The sequence below is a fragment of the Triturus cristatus genome, chromosome 4_2 (assembly GCF_964204655.1).
Source record: "Triturus cristatus chromosome 4_2, aTriCri1.1, whole genome shotgun sequence".
In the NCBI taxonomy this organism is placed as follows: domain Eukaryota; kingdom Metazoa; phylum Chordata; class Amphibia; order Caudata; family Salamandridae; genus Triturus; species Triturus cristatus.
Genome location: NC_140586.1, coordinates 856,615,174 through 856,638,795, shown reverse-complemented (window position 1 = coordinate 856,638,795; position 23,622 = coordinate 856,615,174).

Here is a 23,622-nt window from a genome sequence, read left to right as displayed (position 1 = left end):
CAGCAAGGTTCGCCCATGGCATTGTAGTAAATGCAGTTTCAGTTACTTGGTTGCTTGAAGAGTGTCGAGTGTTTCGCCACAGTTGGCGCTGATAGTGCTGATCTCTAGACAGGTGTTTCTGGTTCTTTAACCGTCATCAGTAGAGATTACAGTCTTTCAAATGTAGGGTTTGCTGAGTAGGCTGCCAACATCTTTCTCAGGTAAGGTACCTCTCACAGGCATGCGGGTGCTTCATCCATGAGCTCATCAGCTCAATGACTCATGGGAGTACTATTAAACAGGAACAGGGGTGGGAGCACACCGCTTCACCTCCCAGAAAGGTTCACCCCTGCCATTGTGGTAAATGCAGTTTCAGTTACTTGCTTGCTTCAAGAGTGTTTGCGTGTTTCGCCACAGTTGGCGCAGATGTTGCTGATCTCTAGACACGTGTTTCTGGTTCTTTAACCGTCATCAGTAGAGATTACACTCTTTAAAATGTGGAGTTTGCTAAGTAGGCTGCCAACATCTTTCTCAAGTCAGGTACCTCTCACAGGCATGTGGGTGCTTCATCCACGGGGTCGTCAGCTCAATGACTCACGGGAGTACTATTAAACAGGAACAGGGGTGGGAGCACACCGCTTCACCTCCCAGCAAGGTTCGCCCCTGGCATTGTGGTAAATGCAATTTCAGTTACTTGCTTGCTTCAAGAGTGTTCGTGTGTTTCGTCACAGTTGGTGCAGATAGTGCTGATCTCTAGACACGTGGTTCTGGTTCTTTAACCGTCATCAGTAGAGATTACGGTCTTTCAAATGTGGGGTTTGCTGAGAATGCTGTCAACATCTTTCTCAGTACAGGTACCTCTGACAGCCATGCCGGTGCTTCATCAACTAGCTCGTCAGCTCAATGACTCATGGGAGTACTATTAAACAGGAACAGGGGTGGGAGCACACCACTTCACCACCCAGCAAGGTTCGCCCATGGCATTGTAGTAAATGCAGTTCCAGTTACTTGCTTGCTTGAAGAGTGTCGAGTGTTTCGCCACAGTTGGCGCAGATAGGGCTGATCTCTAGACACGTGGTTCTGGTTCTTTAACCGTCATCAGTAGAGATTACAGTCTTTCAAATGTGGGGATTGCTGAGTAGGCTGCCAACATCTTTCTCATGTCAGGTACCTCTCACAGGCATGCGGATGCTTCATCCACGAGCTCTTCAGCTCAATGACTCATGGGAATACTATTAAACAGGAAGAGGTGTGGGAGCACACCGCTTCACCTCCCAGCAAGGTTCGCACCCTGGCATTGTGGTAAATGCACTTTCAATTTCTTGCTTGCTTCAAGATTGTTCGAGTGTTTCGCCACAGTTGGCGCAGATAATGCTGATCTCTAGACACGTGTTTCTGGTTCTTTAACCGTCATCAGTAGAGATTACAGTCTTTCAAATGTGGGGTTTGCTGAGTAGGCTGCCAACATCTTTCTCAGGTAAGGTACCTCTCACAGGCATGCGGGTGCTTCATCCATGAGCTCATCAGCTCAATGACTCATGGGAGTACTATTAAACAGGAACAGGGGTGGGAGCACACCGCTTCACCTCCCAGCAAGGTTCACCCCTGCCATTGTGGTAAATGCAGTTTCAGTTACTTGCTTGCTTCAAGAGTGTTTGCGTGTTTCGCCACAGTTGGCGCAGATGGTGCTGATCTCTAGACACGTGAATCTGGTTCTTTAACCATCATCAGTAGAGATTATAGTCTATCAAATGTGGGGTTTGCTGAGTAGGCTGCCAACATCTTTCTCAGACCATGTACCTCTCACAGGCATGCGGGTGCTTCATCCATGAGCTCGTCAGCTCAATGACTCACGGGAGTACTGTTAAACAGGAACAGGGGTGGAAGCACACCGCTTCACCTCCCAGCAAGGTTCGCCCCTGGCATTGTGGTAAATGCAGTTTCAATTACTTGCTTGCTTCAAGAGTGTCGAGTGTTTCGCTACAGTTGGCTCAGATAGTGCTGATCTCTAGACACGTGTTTCTGGTTCTTTAACCGTCATCAGTAGAGATTACAGTCTTCGAAATTTGGGGTTTGCTGAGTAGGCTTCCATCATCTTTCTCGGGTCTGGTACCTCTCACAGGCATGCAGGTGCTTCATCCACAAGCTCGTCAGCTCAATGACTCACAAGAGTAGTATTAAACAGGAACAGGGGTGGGAGCACACGGCTTCACCTCCCAGCAAGGTTCGCCCCTGGCATTGTGGTAAATGCAGTTTCAGTTACTTGCTTGCTTCAAGAGTGTTCAAGTGTTTCATCACAGTTGGCGCAGATAGTGCTGATCTCTAGACACGTGGTTCTGGTTCTTTAACCTTCATCAGTAGAGATTACAGTCTTTCTAATGTGGGGTTTGCTGAGTAGGCTGCCAACATCTTTCTCAGGTCAGGTACCTCTCACAGGCATGCGGGTGCTTCATCCATGAGCTCATCACCTCAATGACTCATGGGAGTACTATTAAACAGGAACAGGGGTGCGAGCACACCGCTTCACCTCCCAGCAAGGTTCGCCCCTGACATTGTGGTAATTGCAGTTTCAGTTACTTGCTTGCTTCAAGAGTGTTCGGGTGTTTTTCGCGACAGTTGGCGCAGATAGTGCTGATCTCTAGACACGTGCTTCTGGTTCTTTAACCGTCATCAGTAGAGATTACACTCTTTAAAATGTGGAGTTTGCTAAGTAGGCTGCCAACATCTTTCTCAAGTCAGGTACCTCTCACAGGCATGTGGGTGCTTCATCCACGGGGTCGTCAGCTCAATGACTCACGGGAGTACTATTAAACAGGAACAGGGGTGGGAGCACACCGCTTCACCTCCCAACAAGGTTCGCCCCTGACATTGTGGTAATTGCAGTTTCAGTTATTTGCTTGCTTCAAGAGTGTTCGAGTGTTTCGTCACAGTTGGCGCAGATAGTGCTGATCTCTAGACACGTGTTTCTGGTTCTTGAACCATCATCAGTAGAGATTACAGTCTTTCAAATGTGGGGTTTGCTGAATAGGCTGCCAACATCTTTCTCAGGTCAGGTACCTCTCACAGGCATGTGGGTGCTTCATCTACAAGCTCATCAGCTCAATGACTCATGGGAGTACTATTAAACAGGAACAGGGGTGGGAGCACACCGCTTCACCTCCCAGCAAGGTTCGCCTGTGGCATTGTGGTAAATGCAGTTTCAGTTACTTGCTTGCTTCAAGAGTGTCGAGTGTTTCGCCACAGTTGGCGCAGATAGTGCTGATCTCTAGACACATGGTTCTGGTTCTTTAACCGTCATCAGTGAAGATTACACTCTTTCAAATGTGGAGTTTGCTAAGTAGGCTGTCAACATCTTTTTCAAGTCAGGTACCTCTCACAGGCATGTGGGTGCTTCATCCACAAGCTCGTCAGCTCAATGACTCACGGGAGTACTATTAAACAGGAACAGGGGTGGGAGCACACCGTTTCACCTCCCAGCAAGGTTCGCCTGTGGCATTGTGGTAAATGCAGTTTCAGTTACTTGCTTGCTTCAAGAGTGTCGAGTGTTTCGCCACAGTTGGCGCAGATAGTGCTGATCTCTAGACACGTGGTTCTGGTTCTTTAACCGTCATCAGTAGAGATTACAGTCTTTCAAATGTGGGGTTTGCTGAGTAGGCTGCCAACATCTTTCTCAGGTGAGGTATCTCTCACCGGCATGCGGTTGCTTCATTCACGAGGTTGTCAGCTCAATGACTCATGGGAGTACCATTAAACAGAAACAGGGGTGGGAGCACACCACTTCACCTCCCAGCAAGATTCGCCTGTGGCATTATGGTAAATGCAGTTTCAGTTACTTGCTTGCTTCAAGAGTGTCAAGTGTTTCGCCACAGTTGGCGCAGATAGTGCTGATCTCTAGACACATGGTTCTGGTTCTTTAACCGTCATCAGTGAAGATTACACTCTTTCAAATGTGGAGTTTGCTAAGTAGGCTGTCAACATCTTTTTCAAGTCAGGTACCTCTCACAGGCATGTGGGTGGTTCATCCACAAGCTCGTCAGCTCAATGACTCACGGGAGTACTATTAAACAGGAACAGGGGTGGGAGCACACCGCTTCACCTCCCAGCAAGGTTCGCCCCTGGCATTGTGGTAAATGCAATTTCAGTTACTTGCTTGCTTCAAGAGTGTTCGTGTGTTTCGTCACAGTTGGCTCAGATAGTGCTGATCTCTAGACACGTGTTTCTGGTTCTTTAACCGTCATCAGTAGAGATTACAGTCTTCGAAATTTGGGGTTTGCTGAGTAGGCTTCCATCATCTTTCTCGGGTCTGGTACCTCTCACAGGCATGCAGGTGCTTCATCCACAAGCTCGTCAGCTCAATGACTCACAAGAGTAGTATTAAACAGGAACAGGGGTGGGAGCACACGGCTTCACCTCCCAGCAAGGTTCGCCCCTGGCATTGTGGTAAACGCAGTTTCAGTTACTTGCTTGCTTCAAGAGTGTTCAAGTGTTTCATCACAGTTGGCGCAGATAGTGCTGATCTCTAGACACGTGGTTCTGGTTCTTTAACCTTCATCAGTAGAGATTACAGTCTTTCTAATGTGGGGTTTGCTGAGTAGGCTGCCAACATCTTTCTCAGGTCAGGTACCTCTCACAGGCATGCGGGTGCTTCATCCATGAGCTCATCACCTCAATGACTCATGGGAGTACTATTAAACAGGAACAGGGGTGCGAGCACACCGCTTCACCTCCCAGCAAGGTTCGCCCCTGACATTGTGGTAATTGCAGTTTCAGTTACTTGCTTGCTTCAAGAGTGTTCGGGTGTTTTTCGCGACAGTTGGCGCAGATAGTGCTGATCTCTAGACACGTGCTTCTGGTTCTTTAACCGTCATCAGTAGAGATTACACTCTTTAAAATGTGGAGTTTGCTAAGTAGGCTGCCAACATCTTTCTCAAGTCAGGTACCTCTCACAGGCATGTGGGTGCTTCATCCACGGGGTCGTCAGCTCAATGACTCACGGGAGTACTATTAAACAGGAACAGGGGTGGGAGCACACCGCTTCACCTCCCAGCAAGGTTCGCCCCTGGCATTGTGGTAATTGCAGTTTCAGTTACTTGCTTGCTTCAAGAGTGTTCGTGTGTTTCGTCACAGTTGGCGCAGATAGTGCTGATCTCTAGACACGTGGTTCTGGTTCTTTAACCGTCATCAGCAGAGATTACGGTCTTTCAAATGTGGGATTTGCTGAGAATGCTGTCAACATCTTTCTCAGTGCAGGTACCTCTGATAGCCATGCGGGTGCTTCATCCACTAGCTCGTCAGCTCAATGACTCATGGGAGTACTATTAAACAGGAACAGGGGTTGGAGCACACCGCTTCACCACCCAGCAAGGTTCGCCCATGGCATTGTAGTAAATGCAGTTTCAGTTCCTTGCTTGCTTGAAGAGTGTCGAGTGTTTCACCACAGTTGGCGCAGATAGTGCTGATCTCTAGACACGTGTTTCTGGTTCTTTAACCGTCATCAGTAGAGATTACAGTCTTTGAAATTTGGGGTTTGCTGAGTAGGCTTCCAACATCTTTCTCAGGTCTGGTATCTCTCACAGGCATGCAGGTGCTTCATCCACGAGCTCGTCAGCTTAATGACTCACAAGAGTAGTATTAAACAGGAACAGGGGTGGGAGCACACCGCTTCACCTCCCAGCAAGGTTCGCCCCTGGCATTGTGGTAAATGCAGTTGCAGTTACTTGCTTGCTTCAAGAGTGTTCAAGTGTTTCGTCACAGTTGGCGCAGATAGTGCAGATCTCTAGACACGTGGTTCTGGTTCTTTAACCGTCATCAGTAGAGATTACAGTCTTTCAAATGTGGGGTTTGCTCAGTAGGCTGCCAACATCTTTCTCAGGTCAGGTACCTCTCACAGGCATGCGGGTGCTTCATCCATGAGCTCATCAGCTCAATGACTCATGGGAGTACTATTAAACAGGAACAGGGGTGGGAGCACACAGCTTCACCTCCCAGCAAGGTTCGCCCCTGACATTGTGGTAATTGCAGTTTCAGTTACTTGCTTGCTTGAAGAGTGTCGAGTGTTTCGCCACAGTTGGCGCAGATAGTGCTGATCTCTAGACACGTGGCTCTGGTTCTTTAACCGTCATCAGTAGAGATTACAGTCTTTCAAATGTGGGGTTTGCTGAGTAGGCTGCCAACATCTTTCTCAGGTCAGGTACCTCTCACAGGCATGCGGGTGCTTCATCCATGAGCTCATCAGCTCAATGACTCATGGGAGTACTATTAAACAGGAACAGGGGTGGGAGCACATCGCTTCACCTCCCAGCAAGGTTCGCCCCCGACATTGTGGTAATTGCAGTTTCAGTTACTTGCTTGCTTCAAGAGTGTTCGGTGTTTTTCGCGACAGTTGGTTCAGATAGTGCTGATCTCTAGACACGTGTTTCTGGTTCTTTAACCGTCATCAGTAGAGATTACACTCTTTAAAATGTGGAGTTTGCTAAGTAGGCTGCCAACATCTTTCTCAAGTCAGGTACCTCTCACAGGCATGTGGGTGCTTCATCCACGGGGTCGTCAGTTCAATGACTCACGGGAGCACTATTAAACAGGAACAGGGGTGGGAGCACACCGCTTCACCTCCCAGTAAGATTCGCCCCTGACATTGTGGTAATTGCAGTTTTAGTTACTTGCTTGCTTCAAGAGTGTTTGAGTGTTTCGCCACAGTTGGCGCAGATAGTGCTGATCTCTAGACACGTGTTTCTGGTTCTTTAACCGTCATCAGTAGAGATTACAGTCTTTCAAATGCGGGTTTTGCTGAGTAGGCTGCCAACATCTTTCTCAGGTCAGGTATCTCTCACCGGCATGCGGATGCTTCATTCACGAGGTTGTCAGCTCAATGACTCATGGGAGTACTATTAAACAGGAACAGGGGTGGGAGCACACCGCTTCACCTCCCAGCAAGGTTCGCCCCTGACATTGTGGTAATTGCAGTTTCAGTTACTTGCTTGCTTCAAGAGTGTTCGGGTGTTTTTCGCGACAGTTGGCGCAGATAGTGCTGATCTCTAGACACGTGTTTCTGGTTCTTTAACCGTCATCAGTAGAGATTACACTCTTTAAAATGTGGAGTTTGATAAGTAGGCTGCCAACATCTTTCTCAAGTCAGGTACCTCTCACAGGCATGTGGGTGCTTCATCCACGGGGTCGTCAGTTCAATGACTCACGGGAGCACTATTAAACAGGAACAGGGGTGGGAGCACACCGCTTCACCTCCCAGCAAGGTTCGCCCCTGGCATTGTGGTAAATGCAGTTTCAGTTACTTGCTTGCTTCAAGAGTGTTCGTGTGTTTCGTCACAGTTGGCGCAGATAGTGCTGATCTCTAGACACGTGGTTCTGTTTCTTTAACCGTCATCAGTAGAGATTACGGTCTTTCAAATGTGGGGTTTGCTGAGAATGCTGTCAACATCTTTCTCAGTGCAGGTACCTCTGACAGCCATGCGGGTGCTTCATCCACTAGCTCGTCAGCTCAATGACTCATGGGAGTACTATTAAACAGGAACAGGGGTGGGAGCACACCGCTTCACCACCCAGCAAGGTTCGCCCATGGCATTGTAGTAAATGCAGTTTCAGTTACTTGCTTGCTTCAAGAGTGTTTGCGTGTTTCGCCACAGTTGGCGCAGATGGTGCTGATCTCTAGACACGTGTTTCTGGTTCTTTAACCGTCATCAGTAGAGATTACAGTCTTTCAAATGTGGGGTTTGCTGAGTAGGCTGCCAACATCTTTCTCAGGTAAGGTACCTCTCACAGGCATGCGGGTGCTTCATCCATGAGCTCATCAGATAAATGACTCATGGGAGTACTATTTAACAGGAACAGGGGTGGGAGCACACCGCTTCACCTCCCAGCAAGGTTCACCCCTGCCATTGTGGTAAATGCAGTTTCAGTTACTTGCTTGCTTCAAGAGTGTTTGCGTGTTTCGCCACAGCTGGCGCAGATGGTGCTGATCTCTAGACACGTGTTTCTGGTTCTTTAACCATCATCAGTGGAGATTACAGTCTTTCAAATGTGGGGTTTGCTGAGTAGGCTGCCAACATGTTTCTCAGACCATGTACCTCTCACAGGCATGCGGGTGCTTCATCCACGAGCTCGTCAGCTCAATGACTCACGAGAGTACTGTTAAACAGGAACAGGGGTGGAAGCACACCGCTTCACCTTCCAGCAAGGTTCGCCCCTGACATTGTGGTAATTGCAGTTTCAGTTACTTGCTTGCTTCAAGAGTGTTAGAGTGTTTCGCCACAGTTGGTGCAGATAGTGCTGATCTCTAGACACGTGTTTCTGGTTCTTTAATCGTCAACAGTAGAGATTACAGTCTTTCAAATGTGGGGTTTGCTGAGTAGGCTGACAACATCTTTCTCAGATCAGGTACCTCTCACAGGCAAGCTGGTGCTTCATCCACGTGCTTGTCAGCTCAATGACTCACGGGATTACTATTAAACAGGAAGAGGGATGGGAGCACACCGCTTCACCTCCCAACAAGGTTCGCCCCTGACATTGTGGTAATTGCAGTTTCAGTTATTTGCTTGCTTCAAGAGTGTTCGAGTGTTTCGCCACAGTTGGCGCAGATAGTGCTGATCTCTAGACACGTGTTTCTGGTTCTTGAACCATCATCAGTAGAGAGTACAGTCTTTCAAATGTGGGGTTTGCTGAATAGGCTGCCAACATCTTTCTCAGGTCAGGTACCTCTCACAGGCATGTGGGTGCTTCATCCACAAGCTCATCAGCTCAATGACTCATGGGAGTACTATTAAACAGGAACAGGGGTGGGAGCACACCGCTTCACATCCCACAAAGGTTCGCCCCTGGCATTGTGGTAAATGCAGTTTCAGTTACTTGCTTGCTTCAAGAGTGTTGAGTGTTTCGCTACAGTTGGCGCAGATAGTGCTGATCTCTAGACACGTGGTTCTGGTTCTTTAACCATCATCAGTAGAGATTACAGTCTTTCAAATTTGGGGTTTGCTGAGTAGGCTGCCAACATCTTTCTCAGATGAGGTACCTCTCAAAGGCAAGCGGGTGCTTCAACCGCGAGCTTGTCAGCTCAATGACTCACAGGAGTACTATTAAACAGGAAGAGGGGTGGAAGCACACCGCTTCACCTCCCAGCAAGGTTCGCCCCTGACATTGTGGTAATTGCAGTTTCAGTTACTTGCTTGCTTCAAGAGTGTTCGAGTGTTTCGCCACAGTTGGCGCAGATAGTGCTGATCTCTAGACACGTGTTTCTGGTTCTTTAACCGTCATCAGTAGAGATTACAGTCTTTCAAATGCGGGTTTTGCTGAGTAGGCTGCCAACATCTTTCTCAGGTGAGGTATCTCTCACCGGCATGCGGTTGCTTTATTCACGAGGTTGTCAGCTCAATGACTCATGGGAGTACCATTAAACAGAAACAGGGGTGGGAGCACACCACTTCACCTCCCAGCAAGATTCGCCTGTGGCATTATGGTAAATGCAGTTTCAGTTACTTGCTTGCTTCAAGAGTGTCGAGTGTTTCGCCACAGTTGGCGCAGATAGTGCTGATCTCTAGACACATGGTTCTGGTTCTTTAACCGTCATCAGTGAAGATTACACTCTTTCAAATGTGGAGTTTGCTAAGTAGGCTGTCAACATCTTTTTCAAGTCAGGTACCTCTCACAGGCATGTGGGTGCTTCATCCACAAGCTCGTCAGCTCAATGACTCACGGGAGTACTATTAAACAGGAACAGGGGTGGGAGCACACCGCTTCACCTCCCAGCAAGGTTCGCCTGTGGCATTGTGGTAAATGCAGTTTCAGTTACTTGCTTGCTTCAAGAGTGTCGAGTGTTTCGCCACAGTTGGCGCAGATAGTGCTGATCTCTAGACACGTGGTTCTGGTTCTTTAACCGTCATCAGTAGAGATTACAGTCTTTCAAATGTGGGGTTTGCTGAGTAGGCTGCCAACATCTTTCTCAGATCAGGTACCTCTCACAGGCAAGCGCGTGCTTCATCCACGAGCTCATCAGCTCAATGGCTCATGGGAGTACTATTAAACAGGAACAGGGGTGTGAGCACACCGCTTCACCTCCCAGCAAGGTTCGCCCCGGGCATTGTAGTAAATGCAGTTTCAGTTACTTGCTTGCTTCAAGAGTGTCGAGTGTTTCCCCACAGTTGGCGCAGATAGTGCTGATCTCTAGACACGTGGTTCTGGTTCTTTAACCGTCATCAGTAGAGATTACAGTCTTTCAAATGTGGGGTTTGCTGAGTAGGCTGCCAACATCTTTCTCAGATCAGGTACCTCTCACAGGCAAGCGGGTGCTTCATCCACGAGCTCGTCAGCTCAATGACTCATGAGAGTAGTATTAAACAGGAACAGGGGTGGGAGCACACCGCTTCACCTCCCAGCAAGGTTCGCCCCTGGCATTGTGGTAAATGCAGTTTCAGTTACTTGCTTGCTTCAAGAGTGTTTGTGTGTTTCGTCACAGTTGGCGCAGATAGTGCTGATCTCTAGACACGTGGTTCTGTTTCTTTAACCGTCATCAGTAGAGATTACGGTCTTTCAAATGTGGGGTTTGCTGAGAATGCTGTCAACATCTTTCTCAGTGCAGGTACCTCTGACAGCCATGCGGGTGCTTCATCCACTAGCTCGTCAGCTCAATGACTCATGGGAGTACTATTAAACAGGAACAGGGGTGGGAGCACACCGCTTCACCACCCAGCAAGGTTCGCCCATGGCATTGTAGTAAATGCAGTTTCAGTTACTTGCTTGCTTCAAGAGTGTTTGCGTGTTTCGCCACAGTTGGCGCAGATGGTGCTGATCTCTAGACACGTGTTTCTGGTTCTTTAACCGTCATCAGTAGAGATTACAGTCTTTCAAATGTGGGGTTTGCTGAGTAGGCTGCCAACATCTTTCTCAGGTAAGGTACCTCTCACAGGCATGCGGGTGCTTCATCCATGAGCTCATCAGATAAATGACTCATGGGAGTACTATTTAACAGGAACAGGGGTGGGAGCACACCGCTTCACCTCCCAGCAAGGTTCACCCCTGCCATTGTGGTAAATGCAGTTTCAGTTACTTGCTTGCTTCAAGAGTGTTAGAGTGTTTCGCCACAGTTGGTGCAGATAGTGCTGATCTCTAGACACGTGTTTCTGGTTCTTTAATCGTCAACAGTAGAGATTACAGTCTTTCAAATGTGGGGTTTGCTGAGTAGGCTGACAACATCTTTCTCAGATCAGGTACCTCTCACAGGCAAGCTGGTGCTTCATCCACGTGCTTGTCAGCTCAATGACTCACGGGATTACTATTAAACAGGAAGAGGGATGGGAGCACACCGCTTCACCTCCCAACAAGGTTCGCCCCTGACATTGTGGTAATTGCAGTTTCAGTTATTTGCTTGCTTCAAGAGTGTTCGAGTGTTTCGCCACAGTTGGCGCAGATAGTGCTGATCTCTAGACACGTGTTTCTGGTTCTTGAACCATCATCAGTAGAGAGTACAGTCTTTCAAATGTGGGGTTTGCTGAATAGGCTGCCAACATCTTTCTCAGGTCAGGTACCTCTCACAGGCATGTGGGTGCTTCATCCACAAGCTCATCAGCTCAATGACTCATGGGAGTACTATTAAACAGGAACAGGGGTGGGAGCACACCGCTTCACATCCCACAAAGGTTCGCCCCTGGCATTGTGGTAAATGCAGTTTCAGTTACTTGCTTGCTTCAAGAGTGTTGAGTGTTTCGCTACAGTTGGCGCAGATAGTGCTGATCTCTAGACACGTGGTTCTGGTTCTTTAACCATCATCAGTAGAGATTACAGTCTTTCAAATTTGGGGTTTGCTGAGTAGGCTGCCAACATCTTTCTCAGATGAGGTACCTCTCAAAGGCAAGCGGGTGCTTCAACCGCGAGCTTGTCAGCTCAATGACTCACAGGAGTACTATTAAACAGGAAGAGGGGTGGAAGCACACCGCTTCACCTCCCAGCAAGGTTCGCCCCTGACATTGTGGTAATTGCAGTTTCAGTTACTTGCTTGCTTCAAGAGTGTTCGAGTGTTTCGCCACAGTTGGCGCAGATAGTGCTGATCTCTAGACACGTGTTTCTGGTTCTTTAACCGTCATCAGTAGAGATTACAGTCTTTCAAATGCGGGTTTTGCTGAGTAGGCTGCCAACATCTTTCTCAGGTGAGGTATCTCTCACCGGCATGCGGTTGCTTTATTCACGAGGTTGTCAGCTCAATGACTCATGGGAGTACCATTAAACAGAAACAGGGGTGGGAGCACACCACTTCACCTCCCAGCAAGATTCGCCTGTGGCATTATGGTAAATGCAGTTTCAGTTACTTGCTTGCTTCAAGAGTGTCGAGTGTTTCGCCACAGTTGGCGCAGATAGTGCTGATCTCTAGACACATGGTTCTGGTTCTTTAACCGTCATCAGTGAAGATTACACTCTTTCAAATGTGGAGTTTGCTAAGTAGGCTGTCAACATCTTTTTCAAGTCAGGTACCTCTCACAGGCATGTGGGTGCTTCATCCACAAGCTCGTCAGCTCAATGACTCACGGGAGTACTATTAAACAGGAACAGGGGTGGGAGCACACCGCTTCACCTCCCAGCAAGGTTCGCCTGTGGCATTGTGGTAAATGCAGTTTCAGTTACTTGCTTGCTTCAAGAGTGTCGAGTGTTTCGCCACAGTTGGCGCAGATAGTGCTGATCTCTAGACACGTGGTTCTGGTTCTTTAACCGTCATCAGTAGAGATTACAGTCTTTCAAATGTGGGGTTTGCTGAGTAGGCTGCCAACATCTTTCTCAGATCAGGTACCTCTCACAGGCAAGCGCGTGCTTCATCCACGAGCTCATCAGCTCAATGGCTCATGGGAGTACTATTAAACAGGAACAGGGGTGTGAGCACACCGCTTCACCTCCCAGCAAGGTTCGCCCCGGGCATTGTAGTAAATGCAGTTTCAGTTACTTGCTTGCTTCAAGAGTGTCGAGTGTTTCCCCACAGTTGGCGCAGATAGTGCTGATCTCTAGACACGTGGTTCTGGTTCTTTAACCGTCATCAGTAGAGATTACAGTCTTTCAAATGTGGGGTTTGCTGAGTAGGCTGCCAACATCTTTCTCAGATCAGGTACCTCTCACAGGCAAGCGGGTGCTTCATCCACGAGCTCGTCAGCTCAATGACTCATGAGAGTAGTATTAAACAGGAACAGGGGTGGGAGCACACCGCTTCACCTCCCAGCAAGGTTCGCCCCTGGCATTGTGGTAAATGCAGTTTCAGTTACTTGCTTGCTTCAAGAGTGTTTGTGTGTTTCGTCACAGTTGGCGCAGATAGTGCTGATCTCTAGACATGTGGTTCTGTTTCTTTAACCGTCATCAGTAGAGATTACGGTCTTTCAAATGTGGGGTTTGCTGAGAATGCTGTCAACATCTTTCTCAGTGCAGGTACCTCTGACAGCCATGCGGGTGCTTCATCCACTAGCTCGTCAGCTCAATGACTCATGGGAGTACTATTAAACAGGAACAGGGGTGGGAGCACACCGCTTCACCACCCAGCAAGGTTCGCCCATGGCATTGTAGTAAATGCAGTTTCAGTTACTTGCTTGCTTCAAGAGTGTTTGCGTGTTTCGCCACAGTTGGCGCAGATGGTGCTGATCTCTAGACACGTGTTTCTGGTTCTTTAACCGTCATCAGTAGAGATTACAGTCTTTCAAATGTGGGGTTTGCTGAGTAGGCTGCCAACATCTTTCTCAGGTAAGGTACCTCTCACAGGCATGCGGGTGCTTCATCCATGAGCTCATCAGATAAATGACTCATGGGAGTACTATTTAACAGGAACAGGGGTGGGAGCACACCGCTTCACCTCCCAGCAAGGTTCACCCCTGCCATTGTGGTAAATGCAGTTTCAGTTACTTGCTTGCTTCAAGAGTGTTTGCGTGTTTCGCCACAGCTGGCGCAGATGGTGCTGATCTCTAGACACGTGTTTCTGGTTCTTTAACCATCATCAGTGGAGATTACAGTCTTTCAAATGTGGGGTTTGCTGAGTAGGCTGCCAACATGTTTCTCAGACCATGTACCTCTCACAGGCATGCGGGTGCTTCATCCACGAGCTCGTCAGCTCAATGACTCACGAGAGTACTGTTAAACAGGAACAGGGGTGGAAGCACACCGCTTCACCTTCCAGCAAGGTTCGCCCCTGACATTGTGGTAATTGCAGTTTCAGTTACTTGCTTGCTTCAAGAGTGTTAGAGTGTTTCGCCACAGTTGGTGCAGATAGTGCTGATCTCTAGACACGTGTTTCTGGTTCTTTAATCGTCAACAGTAGAGATTACAGTCTTTCAAATGTGGGGTTTGCTGAGTAGGCTGACAACATCTTTCTCAGATCAGGTACCTCTCACAGGCAAGCTGGTGCTTCATCCACGTGCTTGTCAGCTCAATGACTCACGGGATTACTATTAAACAGGAAGAGGGATGGGAGCACACTGCTTCACCTCCCAACAAGGTTCGCCCCTGACATTGTGGTAATTGCAGTTTCAGTTATTTGCTTGCTTCAAGAGTGTTCGAGTGTTTCGCCACAGTTGGCGCAGATAGTGCTGATCTCTAGACACGTGTTTCTGGTTCTTGAACCATCATCAGTAGAGAGTACAGTCTTTCAAATGTGGGGTTTGCTGAATAGGCTGCCAACATCTTTCTCAGGTCAGGTACCTCTCACAGGCATGTGGGTGCTTCATCCACAAGCTCATCAGCTCAATGACTCATGGGAGTACTATTAAACAGGAACAGGGGTGGGAGCACACCGCTTCACATCCCACAAAGGTTCGCCCCTGGCATTGTGGTAAATGCAGTTTCAGTTACTTGCTTGCTTCAAGAGTGTTGAGTGTTTCGCTACAGTTGGCGCAGATAGTGCTGATCTCTAGACACGTGGTTCTGGTTCTTTAACCATCATCAGTAGAGATTACAGTCTTTCAAATTTGGGGTTTGCTGAGTAGGCTGCCAACATCTTTCTCAGATGAGGTACCTCTCAAAGGCAAGCGGGTGCTTCAACCGCGAGCTTGTCAGCTCAATGACTCACAGGAGTACTATTAAACAGGAAGAGGGGTGGAAGCACACCGCTTCACCTCCCAGCAAGGTTCGCCCCTGACATTGTGGTAATTGCAGTTTCAGTTACTTGCTTGCTTCAAGAGTGTTCGAGTGTTTCGCCACAGTTGGCGCAGATAGTGCTGATCTCTAGACACGTGTTTCTGGTTCTTTAACCGTCATCAGTAGAGATTACAGTCTTTCAAATGCAGGTTTTGCTGAGTAGGCTGCCAACATCTTTCTCAGGTGAGGTATCTCTCACCGGCATGCGGTTGCTTTATTCACGAGGTTGTCAGCTCAATGACTCATGGGAGTACCATTAAACAGAAACAGGGGTGGGAGCACACCACTTCACCTCCCAGCAAGATTCGCCTGTGGCATTATGGTAAATGCAGTTTCAGTTACTTGCTTGCTTCAAGAGTGTCGAGTGTTTCGCCACAGTTGGCGCAGATAGTGCTGATCTCTAGACACATGGTTCTGGTTCTTTAACTGTCATCAGTGAAGATTACACTCTTTCAAATGTGGAGTTTGCTAAGTAGGCTGTCAACATCTTTTTCAAGTCAGGTACCTCTCACAGGCATGTGGGTGCTTCATCCACAAGCTCGTCAGCTCAATGACTCACGGGAGTACTATTAAACAGAAACAGGGGTGGGAGCACACCGCTTCACCTCCCAGCAAGGTTCGCCTGTGGCATTGTGGTAAATGCAGTTTCAGTTACTTGCTTGCTTCAAGAGTGTCGAGTGTTTCGCCACAGTTGGCGCAGATAGTGCTGATCTCTAGACACGTGGTTCTGGTTCTTTAACCGTCATCAGTAGAGATTACAGTCTTTCAAATGTGGGGTTTGCTGAGTAGGCTGCCAACATCTTTCTCAGATCAGGTACCTCTCACAGGCAAGCGCGTGCTTCATCCACGAGCTCATCAGCTCAATGGCTCATGGGAGTACTATTAAACAGGAACAGGGGTGTGAGCACACCGCTTCACCTCCCAGCAAGGTTCGCCCCGGGCATTGTAGTAAATGCAGTTTCAGTTACTTGCTTGCTTCAAGAGTGTCGAGTGTTTCCCCACAGTTGGCGCAGATAGTGCTGATCTCTAGACACGTGGTTCTGGTTCTTTAACCGTCATCAGTAGAGATTACAGTCTTTCAAATGTGGGGTTTGCTGAGTAGGCTGCCAACATCTTTCTCAGATCAGGTACCTCTCACAGGCAAGCGGGTGCTTCATCCACGAGCTCGTCAGCTCAATGACTCATGAGAGTAGTATTAAACAGGAACAGGGGTGGGAGCACACCGCTTCACCTCCCAGCAAGGTTCGCCCCTGGCATTGTGGTAAATGCAGTTTCAGTTACTTGCTTGCTTCAAGATTGTTCGTGTGTTTCGTCACAGTTGGTGCAGATAGTGCTGATCTCTAGACACGTGGTTCTGGTTCTTTAACCGTCATCAGTAGAGATTACGGTCTTTCAAATGTGGGGTTTGCTGAGAATGCGGTCAACATCTTCCTCAGGTCAGGTACCTCTGACAGCCATGCGGGTGCTTCATCCACTAGCTCGTCAGCTCAATGACTCATGGGAATACTATTAAACAGGAAGAGGTGTGGGAGCACACCGCTTCACCTCCCAGCAAGGTTCGCACCCTGGCATTGTGGTAAATGCACTTTCAATTTCTTGCTTGCTTCAATAGTGTTCGAGTGTTTCGCCACAGTTGGCGCAGATAGTGCTGATCTCTAGACACGTGTTTCTGGTTCTTTAACCGTCATCAGTAGAGATTACAGTCTTTCAAATGTTGGGTTTGCTGAGTAGGCTGCCAACATCTTTCTCAGATCAGGTACCTCTCACAGGCAAGCTGGTGCATCATCCACGAGCTTGTCAGCTCAATGACTCACGGGAGTACTATTAAACACGAACAGGGGTGGGAGCACACCGCTTCACCACCCAGCAAGGTTCGCCCCTGACATTGTGGTAATTGCAGTTTCAGTTACTTGCTTGCTTCAAGAGTGTTTGCGTGTTTCGCCACAGTTGGCGCAGATAGCGCTGATCTCTAAACACGTGGTTCTGGTTCTTTAACCGTCATCAGTAGAGATTACAGTCTTTCAAATGACGGGTTTGCTGAATAGGCTGCCAACATCTTTCTCAGGTCAGGTACCTCTCACAGGCATGTGGGTGCTTCATCTACAAGCTCATTAGCTCAATGACTCACGGGAGTACAATTAAACAGGAACAGGGTTGGGAGCACACCGCTTCACCTCCCAGCAAGGTTCGCCCCTGACATTGTGGTAATTGCAGTTTCAGTTACTTGCTTCCTTCAAGAGTGTTCGGGTGTTTCGCGACAGTTGGTGCAGATAGTGCTGATCTCTAGACACGTGGTTCTGGTTCTTTAACCGTCATCAGTAGAGATTACGGTCTTTCAAATGTGGGGTTTGCTGAGAATGCGGTCAACATCTTTCTCAGTGCAGGTACCTCTGACAGCCATGCGGGTGCTTCATCCACTAGCTCGTCAGCTCAATGACTCATGGGAGTACTATTAAACAGGAACAGGGGTGGGACCACACCGCTTCACCACCCAGCAAGGTTCGCCCATGGCATTGTAGTAAATGCAGTTTCAGTTACTTGCTTGCTTGAAGAGTGTCGAGTGTTTCGCCAAAGTTGGCGCAGATACTGCTGATCTCTAGACACGTGGTTCTGGTTCTTCAACCGTCATCAGTAGATATTACAGTCTTTCAAATGTGGTGTTTGCTGAGTAGGCTGCCAACATCTTTCTCAGATCAGGTACCTCTCACAGGCAAGCGGGTTCTTCATCCACGAGCTCTTCAGCTCAATGACTCACGGGAGTACAATTAAACAGGAACAGGGTTGGGAGCACACCGCTTCACCTCCCAGCAAGGTTCGCCCCTGACATTGTGGTAATTGCAGTTTCAGTTACTTGCTTCCTTCAAGAGTGTTCGGGTGTTTCGCGACAGTTGGCGCAGATAGTGCTGATCTCTAGACACCTAGTTCTGGTTCTTTAACCGTCATCAGTAGAGATTACAGTCTTTCAAATGTGGGGTTTGCTGAGTAGGCTGCCAACATCTTTCTCAGGTCAGGTACCTCTCACAGGCATGCGGATGCTTCATCCACGAGCTCTTCTGCTAGATGACTCATGGGAATACTATTAAACAGGAGAGGTGGGGGAGCACACGGCTTCACCTCCCAGCAAGGTTCGCACCCTGGCATTGTGGTAAATGCACTTTCAATTTCTTGCTTGCTTCAAGAGTGTTCGAGTGTTTCGCCACAGTTGGCGCAGATAGTGCTGATCTCTAGACACGTGTTTCTGGTTCTTTAACCGTCATCAGTAGAGATTACAGTCTTTCAAATGTAGGGTTTGCTGAGTAGGCTGCCAACATCTTTCTCAGGTAAGGTACCTCTCACAGGCATGCGGGTGCTTCATCCATGAGCTCATCAGCTCAATGACTCATGGGAGTACTATTAAACAGGAACAGGGGTGGGAGCACACCGCTTCACCTCCCAGCAAGGTTCACCCCTGCCATTGTGGTAAATGCAGTTTCAGTTACTTGCTTGCTTCAAGAGTGTTTGAGTGTTTCGCCACAGTTGGCGCAGATGGTACTGATCTCTAGACACGTGTTTCTGGTTCTTTAACCATCATCAGTAGAGATTACAGTCTTTCAAATGTGGAGTTTGCTGAGTAGGCTGCCAATATCTTTCTCAGACCATGTACCTCTCACAGGCATGCGGGTGCTTCATCCACGAGCTCGTCAGCTCAATGACTCACGGGAGTACTGTTAAACAGGAACAGGGGTGGAAGCACACCGCTTCACCTCCCAGCAAGGTTCGCCCCTGACATTGTGGTAATTGCAGTTTCAGTTACTTGCTTGCTTCAAGAGTGTTAGAGTATTTCGCCACAGTTGGCGCAGATAGTGCTGATCTCTAGACACGTGTTTCTGGTTCTTTAATCGTCAACAGTAGAGATTACAGTCTTTCAAATGTGGGGTTTGCTGAGTAGGCTGCCAACATCTTTCTCAGATCAGGTACCTCTCACAGGCAAGCTGGTGCTTCATCCACGAACTCGTCAGCTCAATGACTCATGGGAGTACTATTAAACAGGAACAGGGGTTGGAGCACACCGCTTCACCTCCCAGCAAGGTTCGCCCCTGGCATTGTGGTAAATGCAGTTTCAGTTACTTGCTTGCTTCAAGAGTGTTCGAGTGTTTCGCCACAGTTGGCGCAGATAGTGCTGATCTCTAGACATGTGTTTCTGGTTCTTGAACCATCATCAGTAGAGATTACAGTCTTTCAAATGTGGGGTTTGCTAAGTAGGCTGCCAACATCTTTCTCAGGTCAGGTACCTCTCACAGGCATGTGGGTGCTTCATCCACAAGCTCATCAGCTCAATGACTCATGGGAGTACTATTAAACAGGAACAGGGGTGGGAGCACACCGCTTCACATCCCAGCAAGGTTTGCCCCTGGCATTGTGGTAAATGCAGTTTCAGTTACTTGCTTGCTTCAAGAGTGTCGAGTGTTTCGCTACAGTTGGCGCAGATAGTGCTGCTCTCTAGACATGTGGTTCTGGTTCTTTAACCATCATCAGTAGAGATTACAGTCTTTCAAATTTGGGGTTTGCTGAGTAGGCTGCCAACATCTTTCTCAGATGAGGTACCTCTCACAGGCAAGCGGGTGCTTCAACCGCGAGCTCGTCAGCTCAATGACTCACAGGAGTACTATTAAACAGGAAGAGGGGTGGAAGCACACCGCTTCACCTCCCAGCAAGGTTCGCCTCTGACATTGTGGTAATTGCAGTTTCAGTTACTTGCTTGCTTCAAGAGTGCTCGAGTGTTTCGCACAGTTGGCGCAGATAGTGCTGATCTCTAGACACGTGTTTCTGGTTCTTTAACCGTCATCAGTAGAGATTACAGTCTTTCAAATGCGGGGTTTGCTGAGTAGGCTGCCAACATCTTTCTCAGGTCAGGTATCTCTCACCGGCATGCGGATGCTTCATTCACGAGGTTGTCAGCTCAATGACTCATGGGAGTACCATTAAACAGAAACAGGGGTGGGAGCAAACCGCTTCACCTCCCAGCAAGGTTTGCCCCTGGCATTGTGGTAAATGCAGTTTCAGTTGCTTGCTTCAAGAGTGTTCGAGTATTTCGCCACAGTTGCCGCAGATAGTGCTGAACTCTAGACACGTGTTTCTGGTTCTTTAACTGTCATAAGTAGAGATTACAGTCTTTCAAATGTGGGGTTTGCTGAGTAGGCTGCCAACATCTTTCTCAAGTCAGGTACCTCTCACAGGCATGCGGGTGCTTCATCCACGAACTCGTCAGCTCAATGACTCATGGGAGTACTATTAAACAGGGGTTGGAGCACACCGCTTCACCTCCCAGCAAGGTTCGCCCCTGGCATTGTGGTAAATGCAGTTTCAGTTACTTGCTTGCTTCAAGAGTGTTCGAGTGTTTCGCCACAGTTTGCGCAGATAGTGCTGATCTCTAGACACTTGTTTCTGGTTCTTTAACCATCATCAGTAGAGATTGCAGTCTTTGAAATTTGGGGTTTACTGAGTAGGCTGCCAACATCTTTCTCAGTTCAGGTACCTCTCACAGGCATGTGGGTGCTTCATCCACGAGCTCGTCAGCTCAATGACTCACAGGAGTACTATTAAACAGGAACAGGGGTGGGAGCACAACGCTTCACCTCCCAGCAAGGTTCGCCCCTGGCATTGTGGTAAATGCAGTTTCGGTTACTTGCTTGTTTCAAGAGTGTTTGAGTGTTTCGCCACAGTTGGCGCAGATAGTGCTGATCTCTAGACACGTGTTTCTGGTTCTTTAACCATCATCAGTAGAGATTACAGTCTTTGAAATTTGGGGTTTGCTGAGTAGGCTGCCAACATCTTTCTCAGATCAGGTACCTCTCATAGGCATGCGGGTGCTTCATCCACCAGCTCGTCAGCTCAATGACTCACGGAAGTACTATTAAGCAGGAACAGGGGTGGGAGCACACCGCTTCACCTCCCAGCAAGGTTTGCCTCTGGCATTGTGGTAAATGCAGTTTTGGTTACTTGCTTGCTTCAAGAGTGTTCGAGTGTTTCGCCACAGTTGGCGCAGATAGTGCAGATCTCTAGACACGTTCTTCTGGTTCCTTAACCGTCATCAGTAGAGATTAGAGTCTTTGAAATTTGGTATTTGCTGAGTAGGCTGCCAACATCTTTCTCAGGTCAGGTACCTCTCACAGGCATGCCGGTGCTTCATCCACGAGCTCATCAGCTCAATGACTCACGGAAGTACTATTAAACAGTAACAGGGGTGGGAGGCAATGATATCCTATGGAAGAAAATTCAAGTGAATGGTAAGTACGCCTAGAATTACTTTTCAGGATCAGTACTGGGCTTAAACATGCAGCACTGAGGTCTCTCCTGATAACAGGTAAGTAAATCGGAATTCGTAGTTTGGCTGATTTTAGAGGAATTTTTGTATGTTCCAAAAATCGACACTTTGAAACTTTTCTGCTGAAAACCACACAATGGATTCCTATGGAAGGAAATACAAGTTACTGGTAAGTACGCTTAGAATTACTTTTCAGGGTCAGTGCTGGGCTAAAAGATGCAGCACTGGGTTCTCTCCTGATAACAGGTGAGTAAATCGGAATTTGTAGCTCGGCTGATTTTAGAGGAATATTTGTAAGTTCCAAAACTCCACACTTAGAAAATGTTCTGCTGAAAACCACACAATTGATTCCTATGGAAGGAAATACAAGTTACTGGTAAGTACGCTTAGAATTACTTTTCAGGGTCAGTGCTGGGCTAAAAGATGCAGCACTGGGTTCTCTCCTGATAACAGGTTAGTAAATTGGAATTTGTTGTTCGGCTGATTTTAGAGGAATAGTTGTAAGTTCCAAAACTCCACACTTAGAAACTTTTCTGCTGAAAACCACACAATGGATTCCTATGGAAGGAAATACAAGTTACTGGTAAGTACGCTTAGAATTACTTTTCTGGGTCAGTGCTGGGCTAATAGATGCAGCACTGGGTTCTCTCCTGATAACAGGTGAGTAAATGGGAATTCGTAGTTCGGCTGATTTTAGAGGAATATTTGTAAGTTCCAAAACTCCACACTTTGAAACCTTTTCAGCAAAAAGCAGGCAATGATATCCTATGGAAGGAAATTGAAGTTACTGGTAAGTACGGTTAGAATTACTTTTCAGGATCAGTACTGGGCTCAAACATGCAGCACTGAGGTCTCTCCTGATTACAGGTGAGTAAATCGGAATGCGTAGTTCGGCTGATTTTACTTCGGTCCAGTAAATATAGAGCCACTTTCCTACATCATCCCCTCCCTTCACCACTGTGCAAACACGCCCTGTGGCACATTTTAAGTTGGGGAAAAAATTACCCTTCAATCTTGAGGGTCCGTAGAGTCCAACTAGCCCACTAGGTACATTCAATAAGCGCCACAGAGCTGCGTTGCAGAGAGATGTAAAAAGGCGCACGGCCTGCACCACCTCTCTGCAACGCAGCGCAGCGCAGTGGCACTTCCTGGAAGCACCTGGTGGGCTACTTGGCCCCCAGGGTCCCTCAGGATTGAAGAGGAATTTTTTCCCCAACTTAAAACGCACCATAGGGCGTGTTTGCACACGTCACTTCATGCCCCGTCCCCTCCCTTCACCATTGTGTAAACGCGCCGCATGGCGCATTTTAAGTTGGGAGATTAAGTCCCCTTGAATCCTGAGGGTCCCTAGGGTCAAACTAGCCCACTGGGTAACTCCAGTATGCGCCACAGATCTGCGTTGCAGAGAGGTGTAAAAAGGGGTGTGGCCTCTGAACACCTCTCTGCAACGCAGCTCCCTGGTGTATACTGGAGGTACCTGGTGGGCTAGTTGGCCCCCAGGGACCCTCAAGATTGAAGGGGAATTAATTCCTCAACTTAAAACGCGCCACAGGGCGCGTTTGCACAATGATGAAGGAAGGGGGCGGAGCCTGAGGTGACATGTCTGCAAACACGCCCTGTGGTGCGTTTTAAGTTGGGGAATTAATTCCTCTTCAATCCTGAGGTCCCCTGGGGCCAACTAGCCTACAAGGTACCTCCAGTATGCACCAGGGAGTGGCATTGCAGAGAGGTGTTCAGAGGCCATGCCCCTTTTTACAACACTCTGCAACGCAGCTCCGTGGCGCTTACTGGAGGTACCTGGCGCGTTTGCAGAGTGATGAAAGGAGGGGGCGTAGCCTCCTCCCCGATCCCGTTTTTTAAAAACATTTTTCTTTTTCTTATTTTTTGGCCCTGGGGACCTCATCCCCCAGGGCCTGCCCCCTAATTTTTATTTTTTATTTTTTATTTTAAAACTTAATCTGCCCCGGGGACCCCAGCCCCCGGGGCATGGGCCTTTTAAAAAAAAAAATATATTTTTATGGAGGGGGCCTGCGTAGCCCCTCTCCTGTTGCCACTACTAGCCCTGGAGACCCCATCCCCCGGGGCCTGGCCTCCGTTGTGGGCCGTGGGGGGGTCCCAATCCCCCCACGGTCCCAGCCGGCTCCCGCTTCCTGCGGGAGCCGGCATTGCTTTTCCACATGGGGAGCAGCTAACATGCTGCTCCCCATGTGGAAAAGCAGTCTGCTTTGCTTCATTGA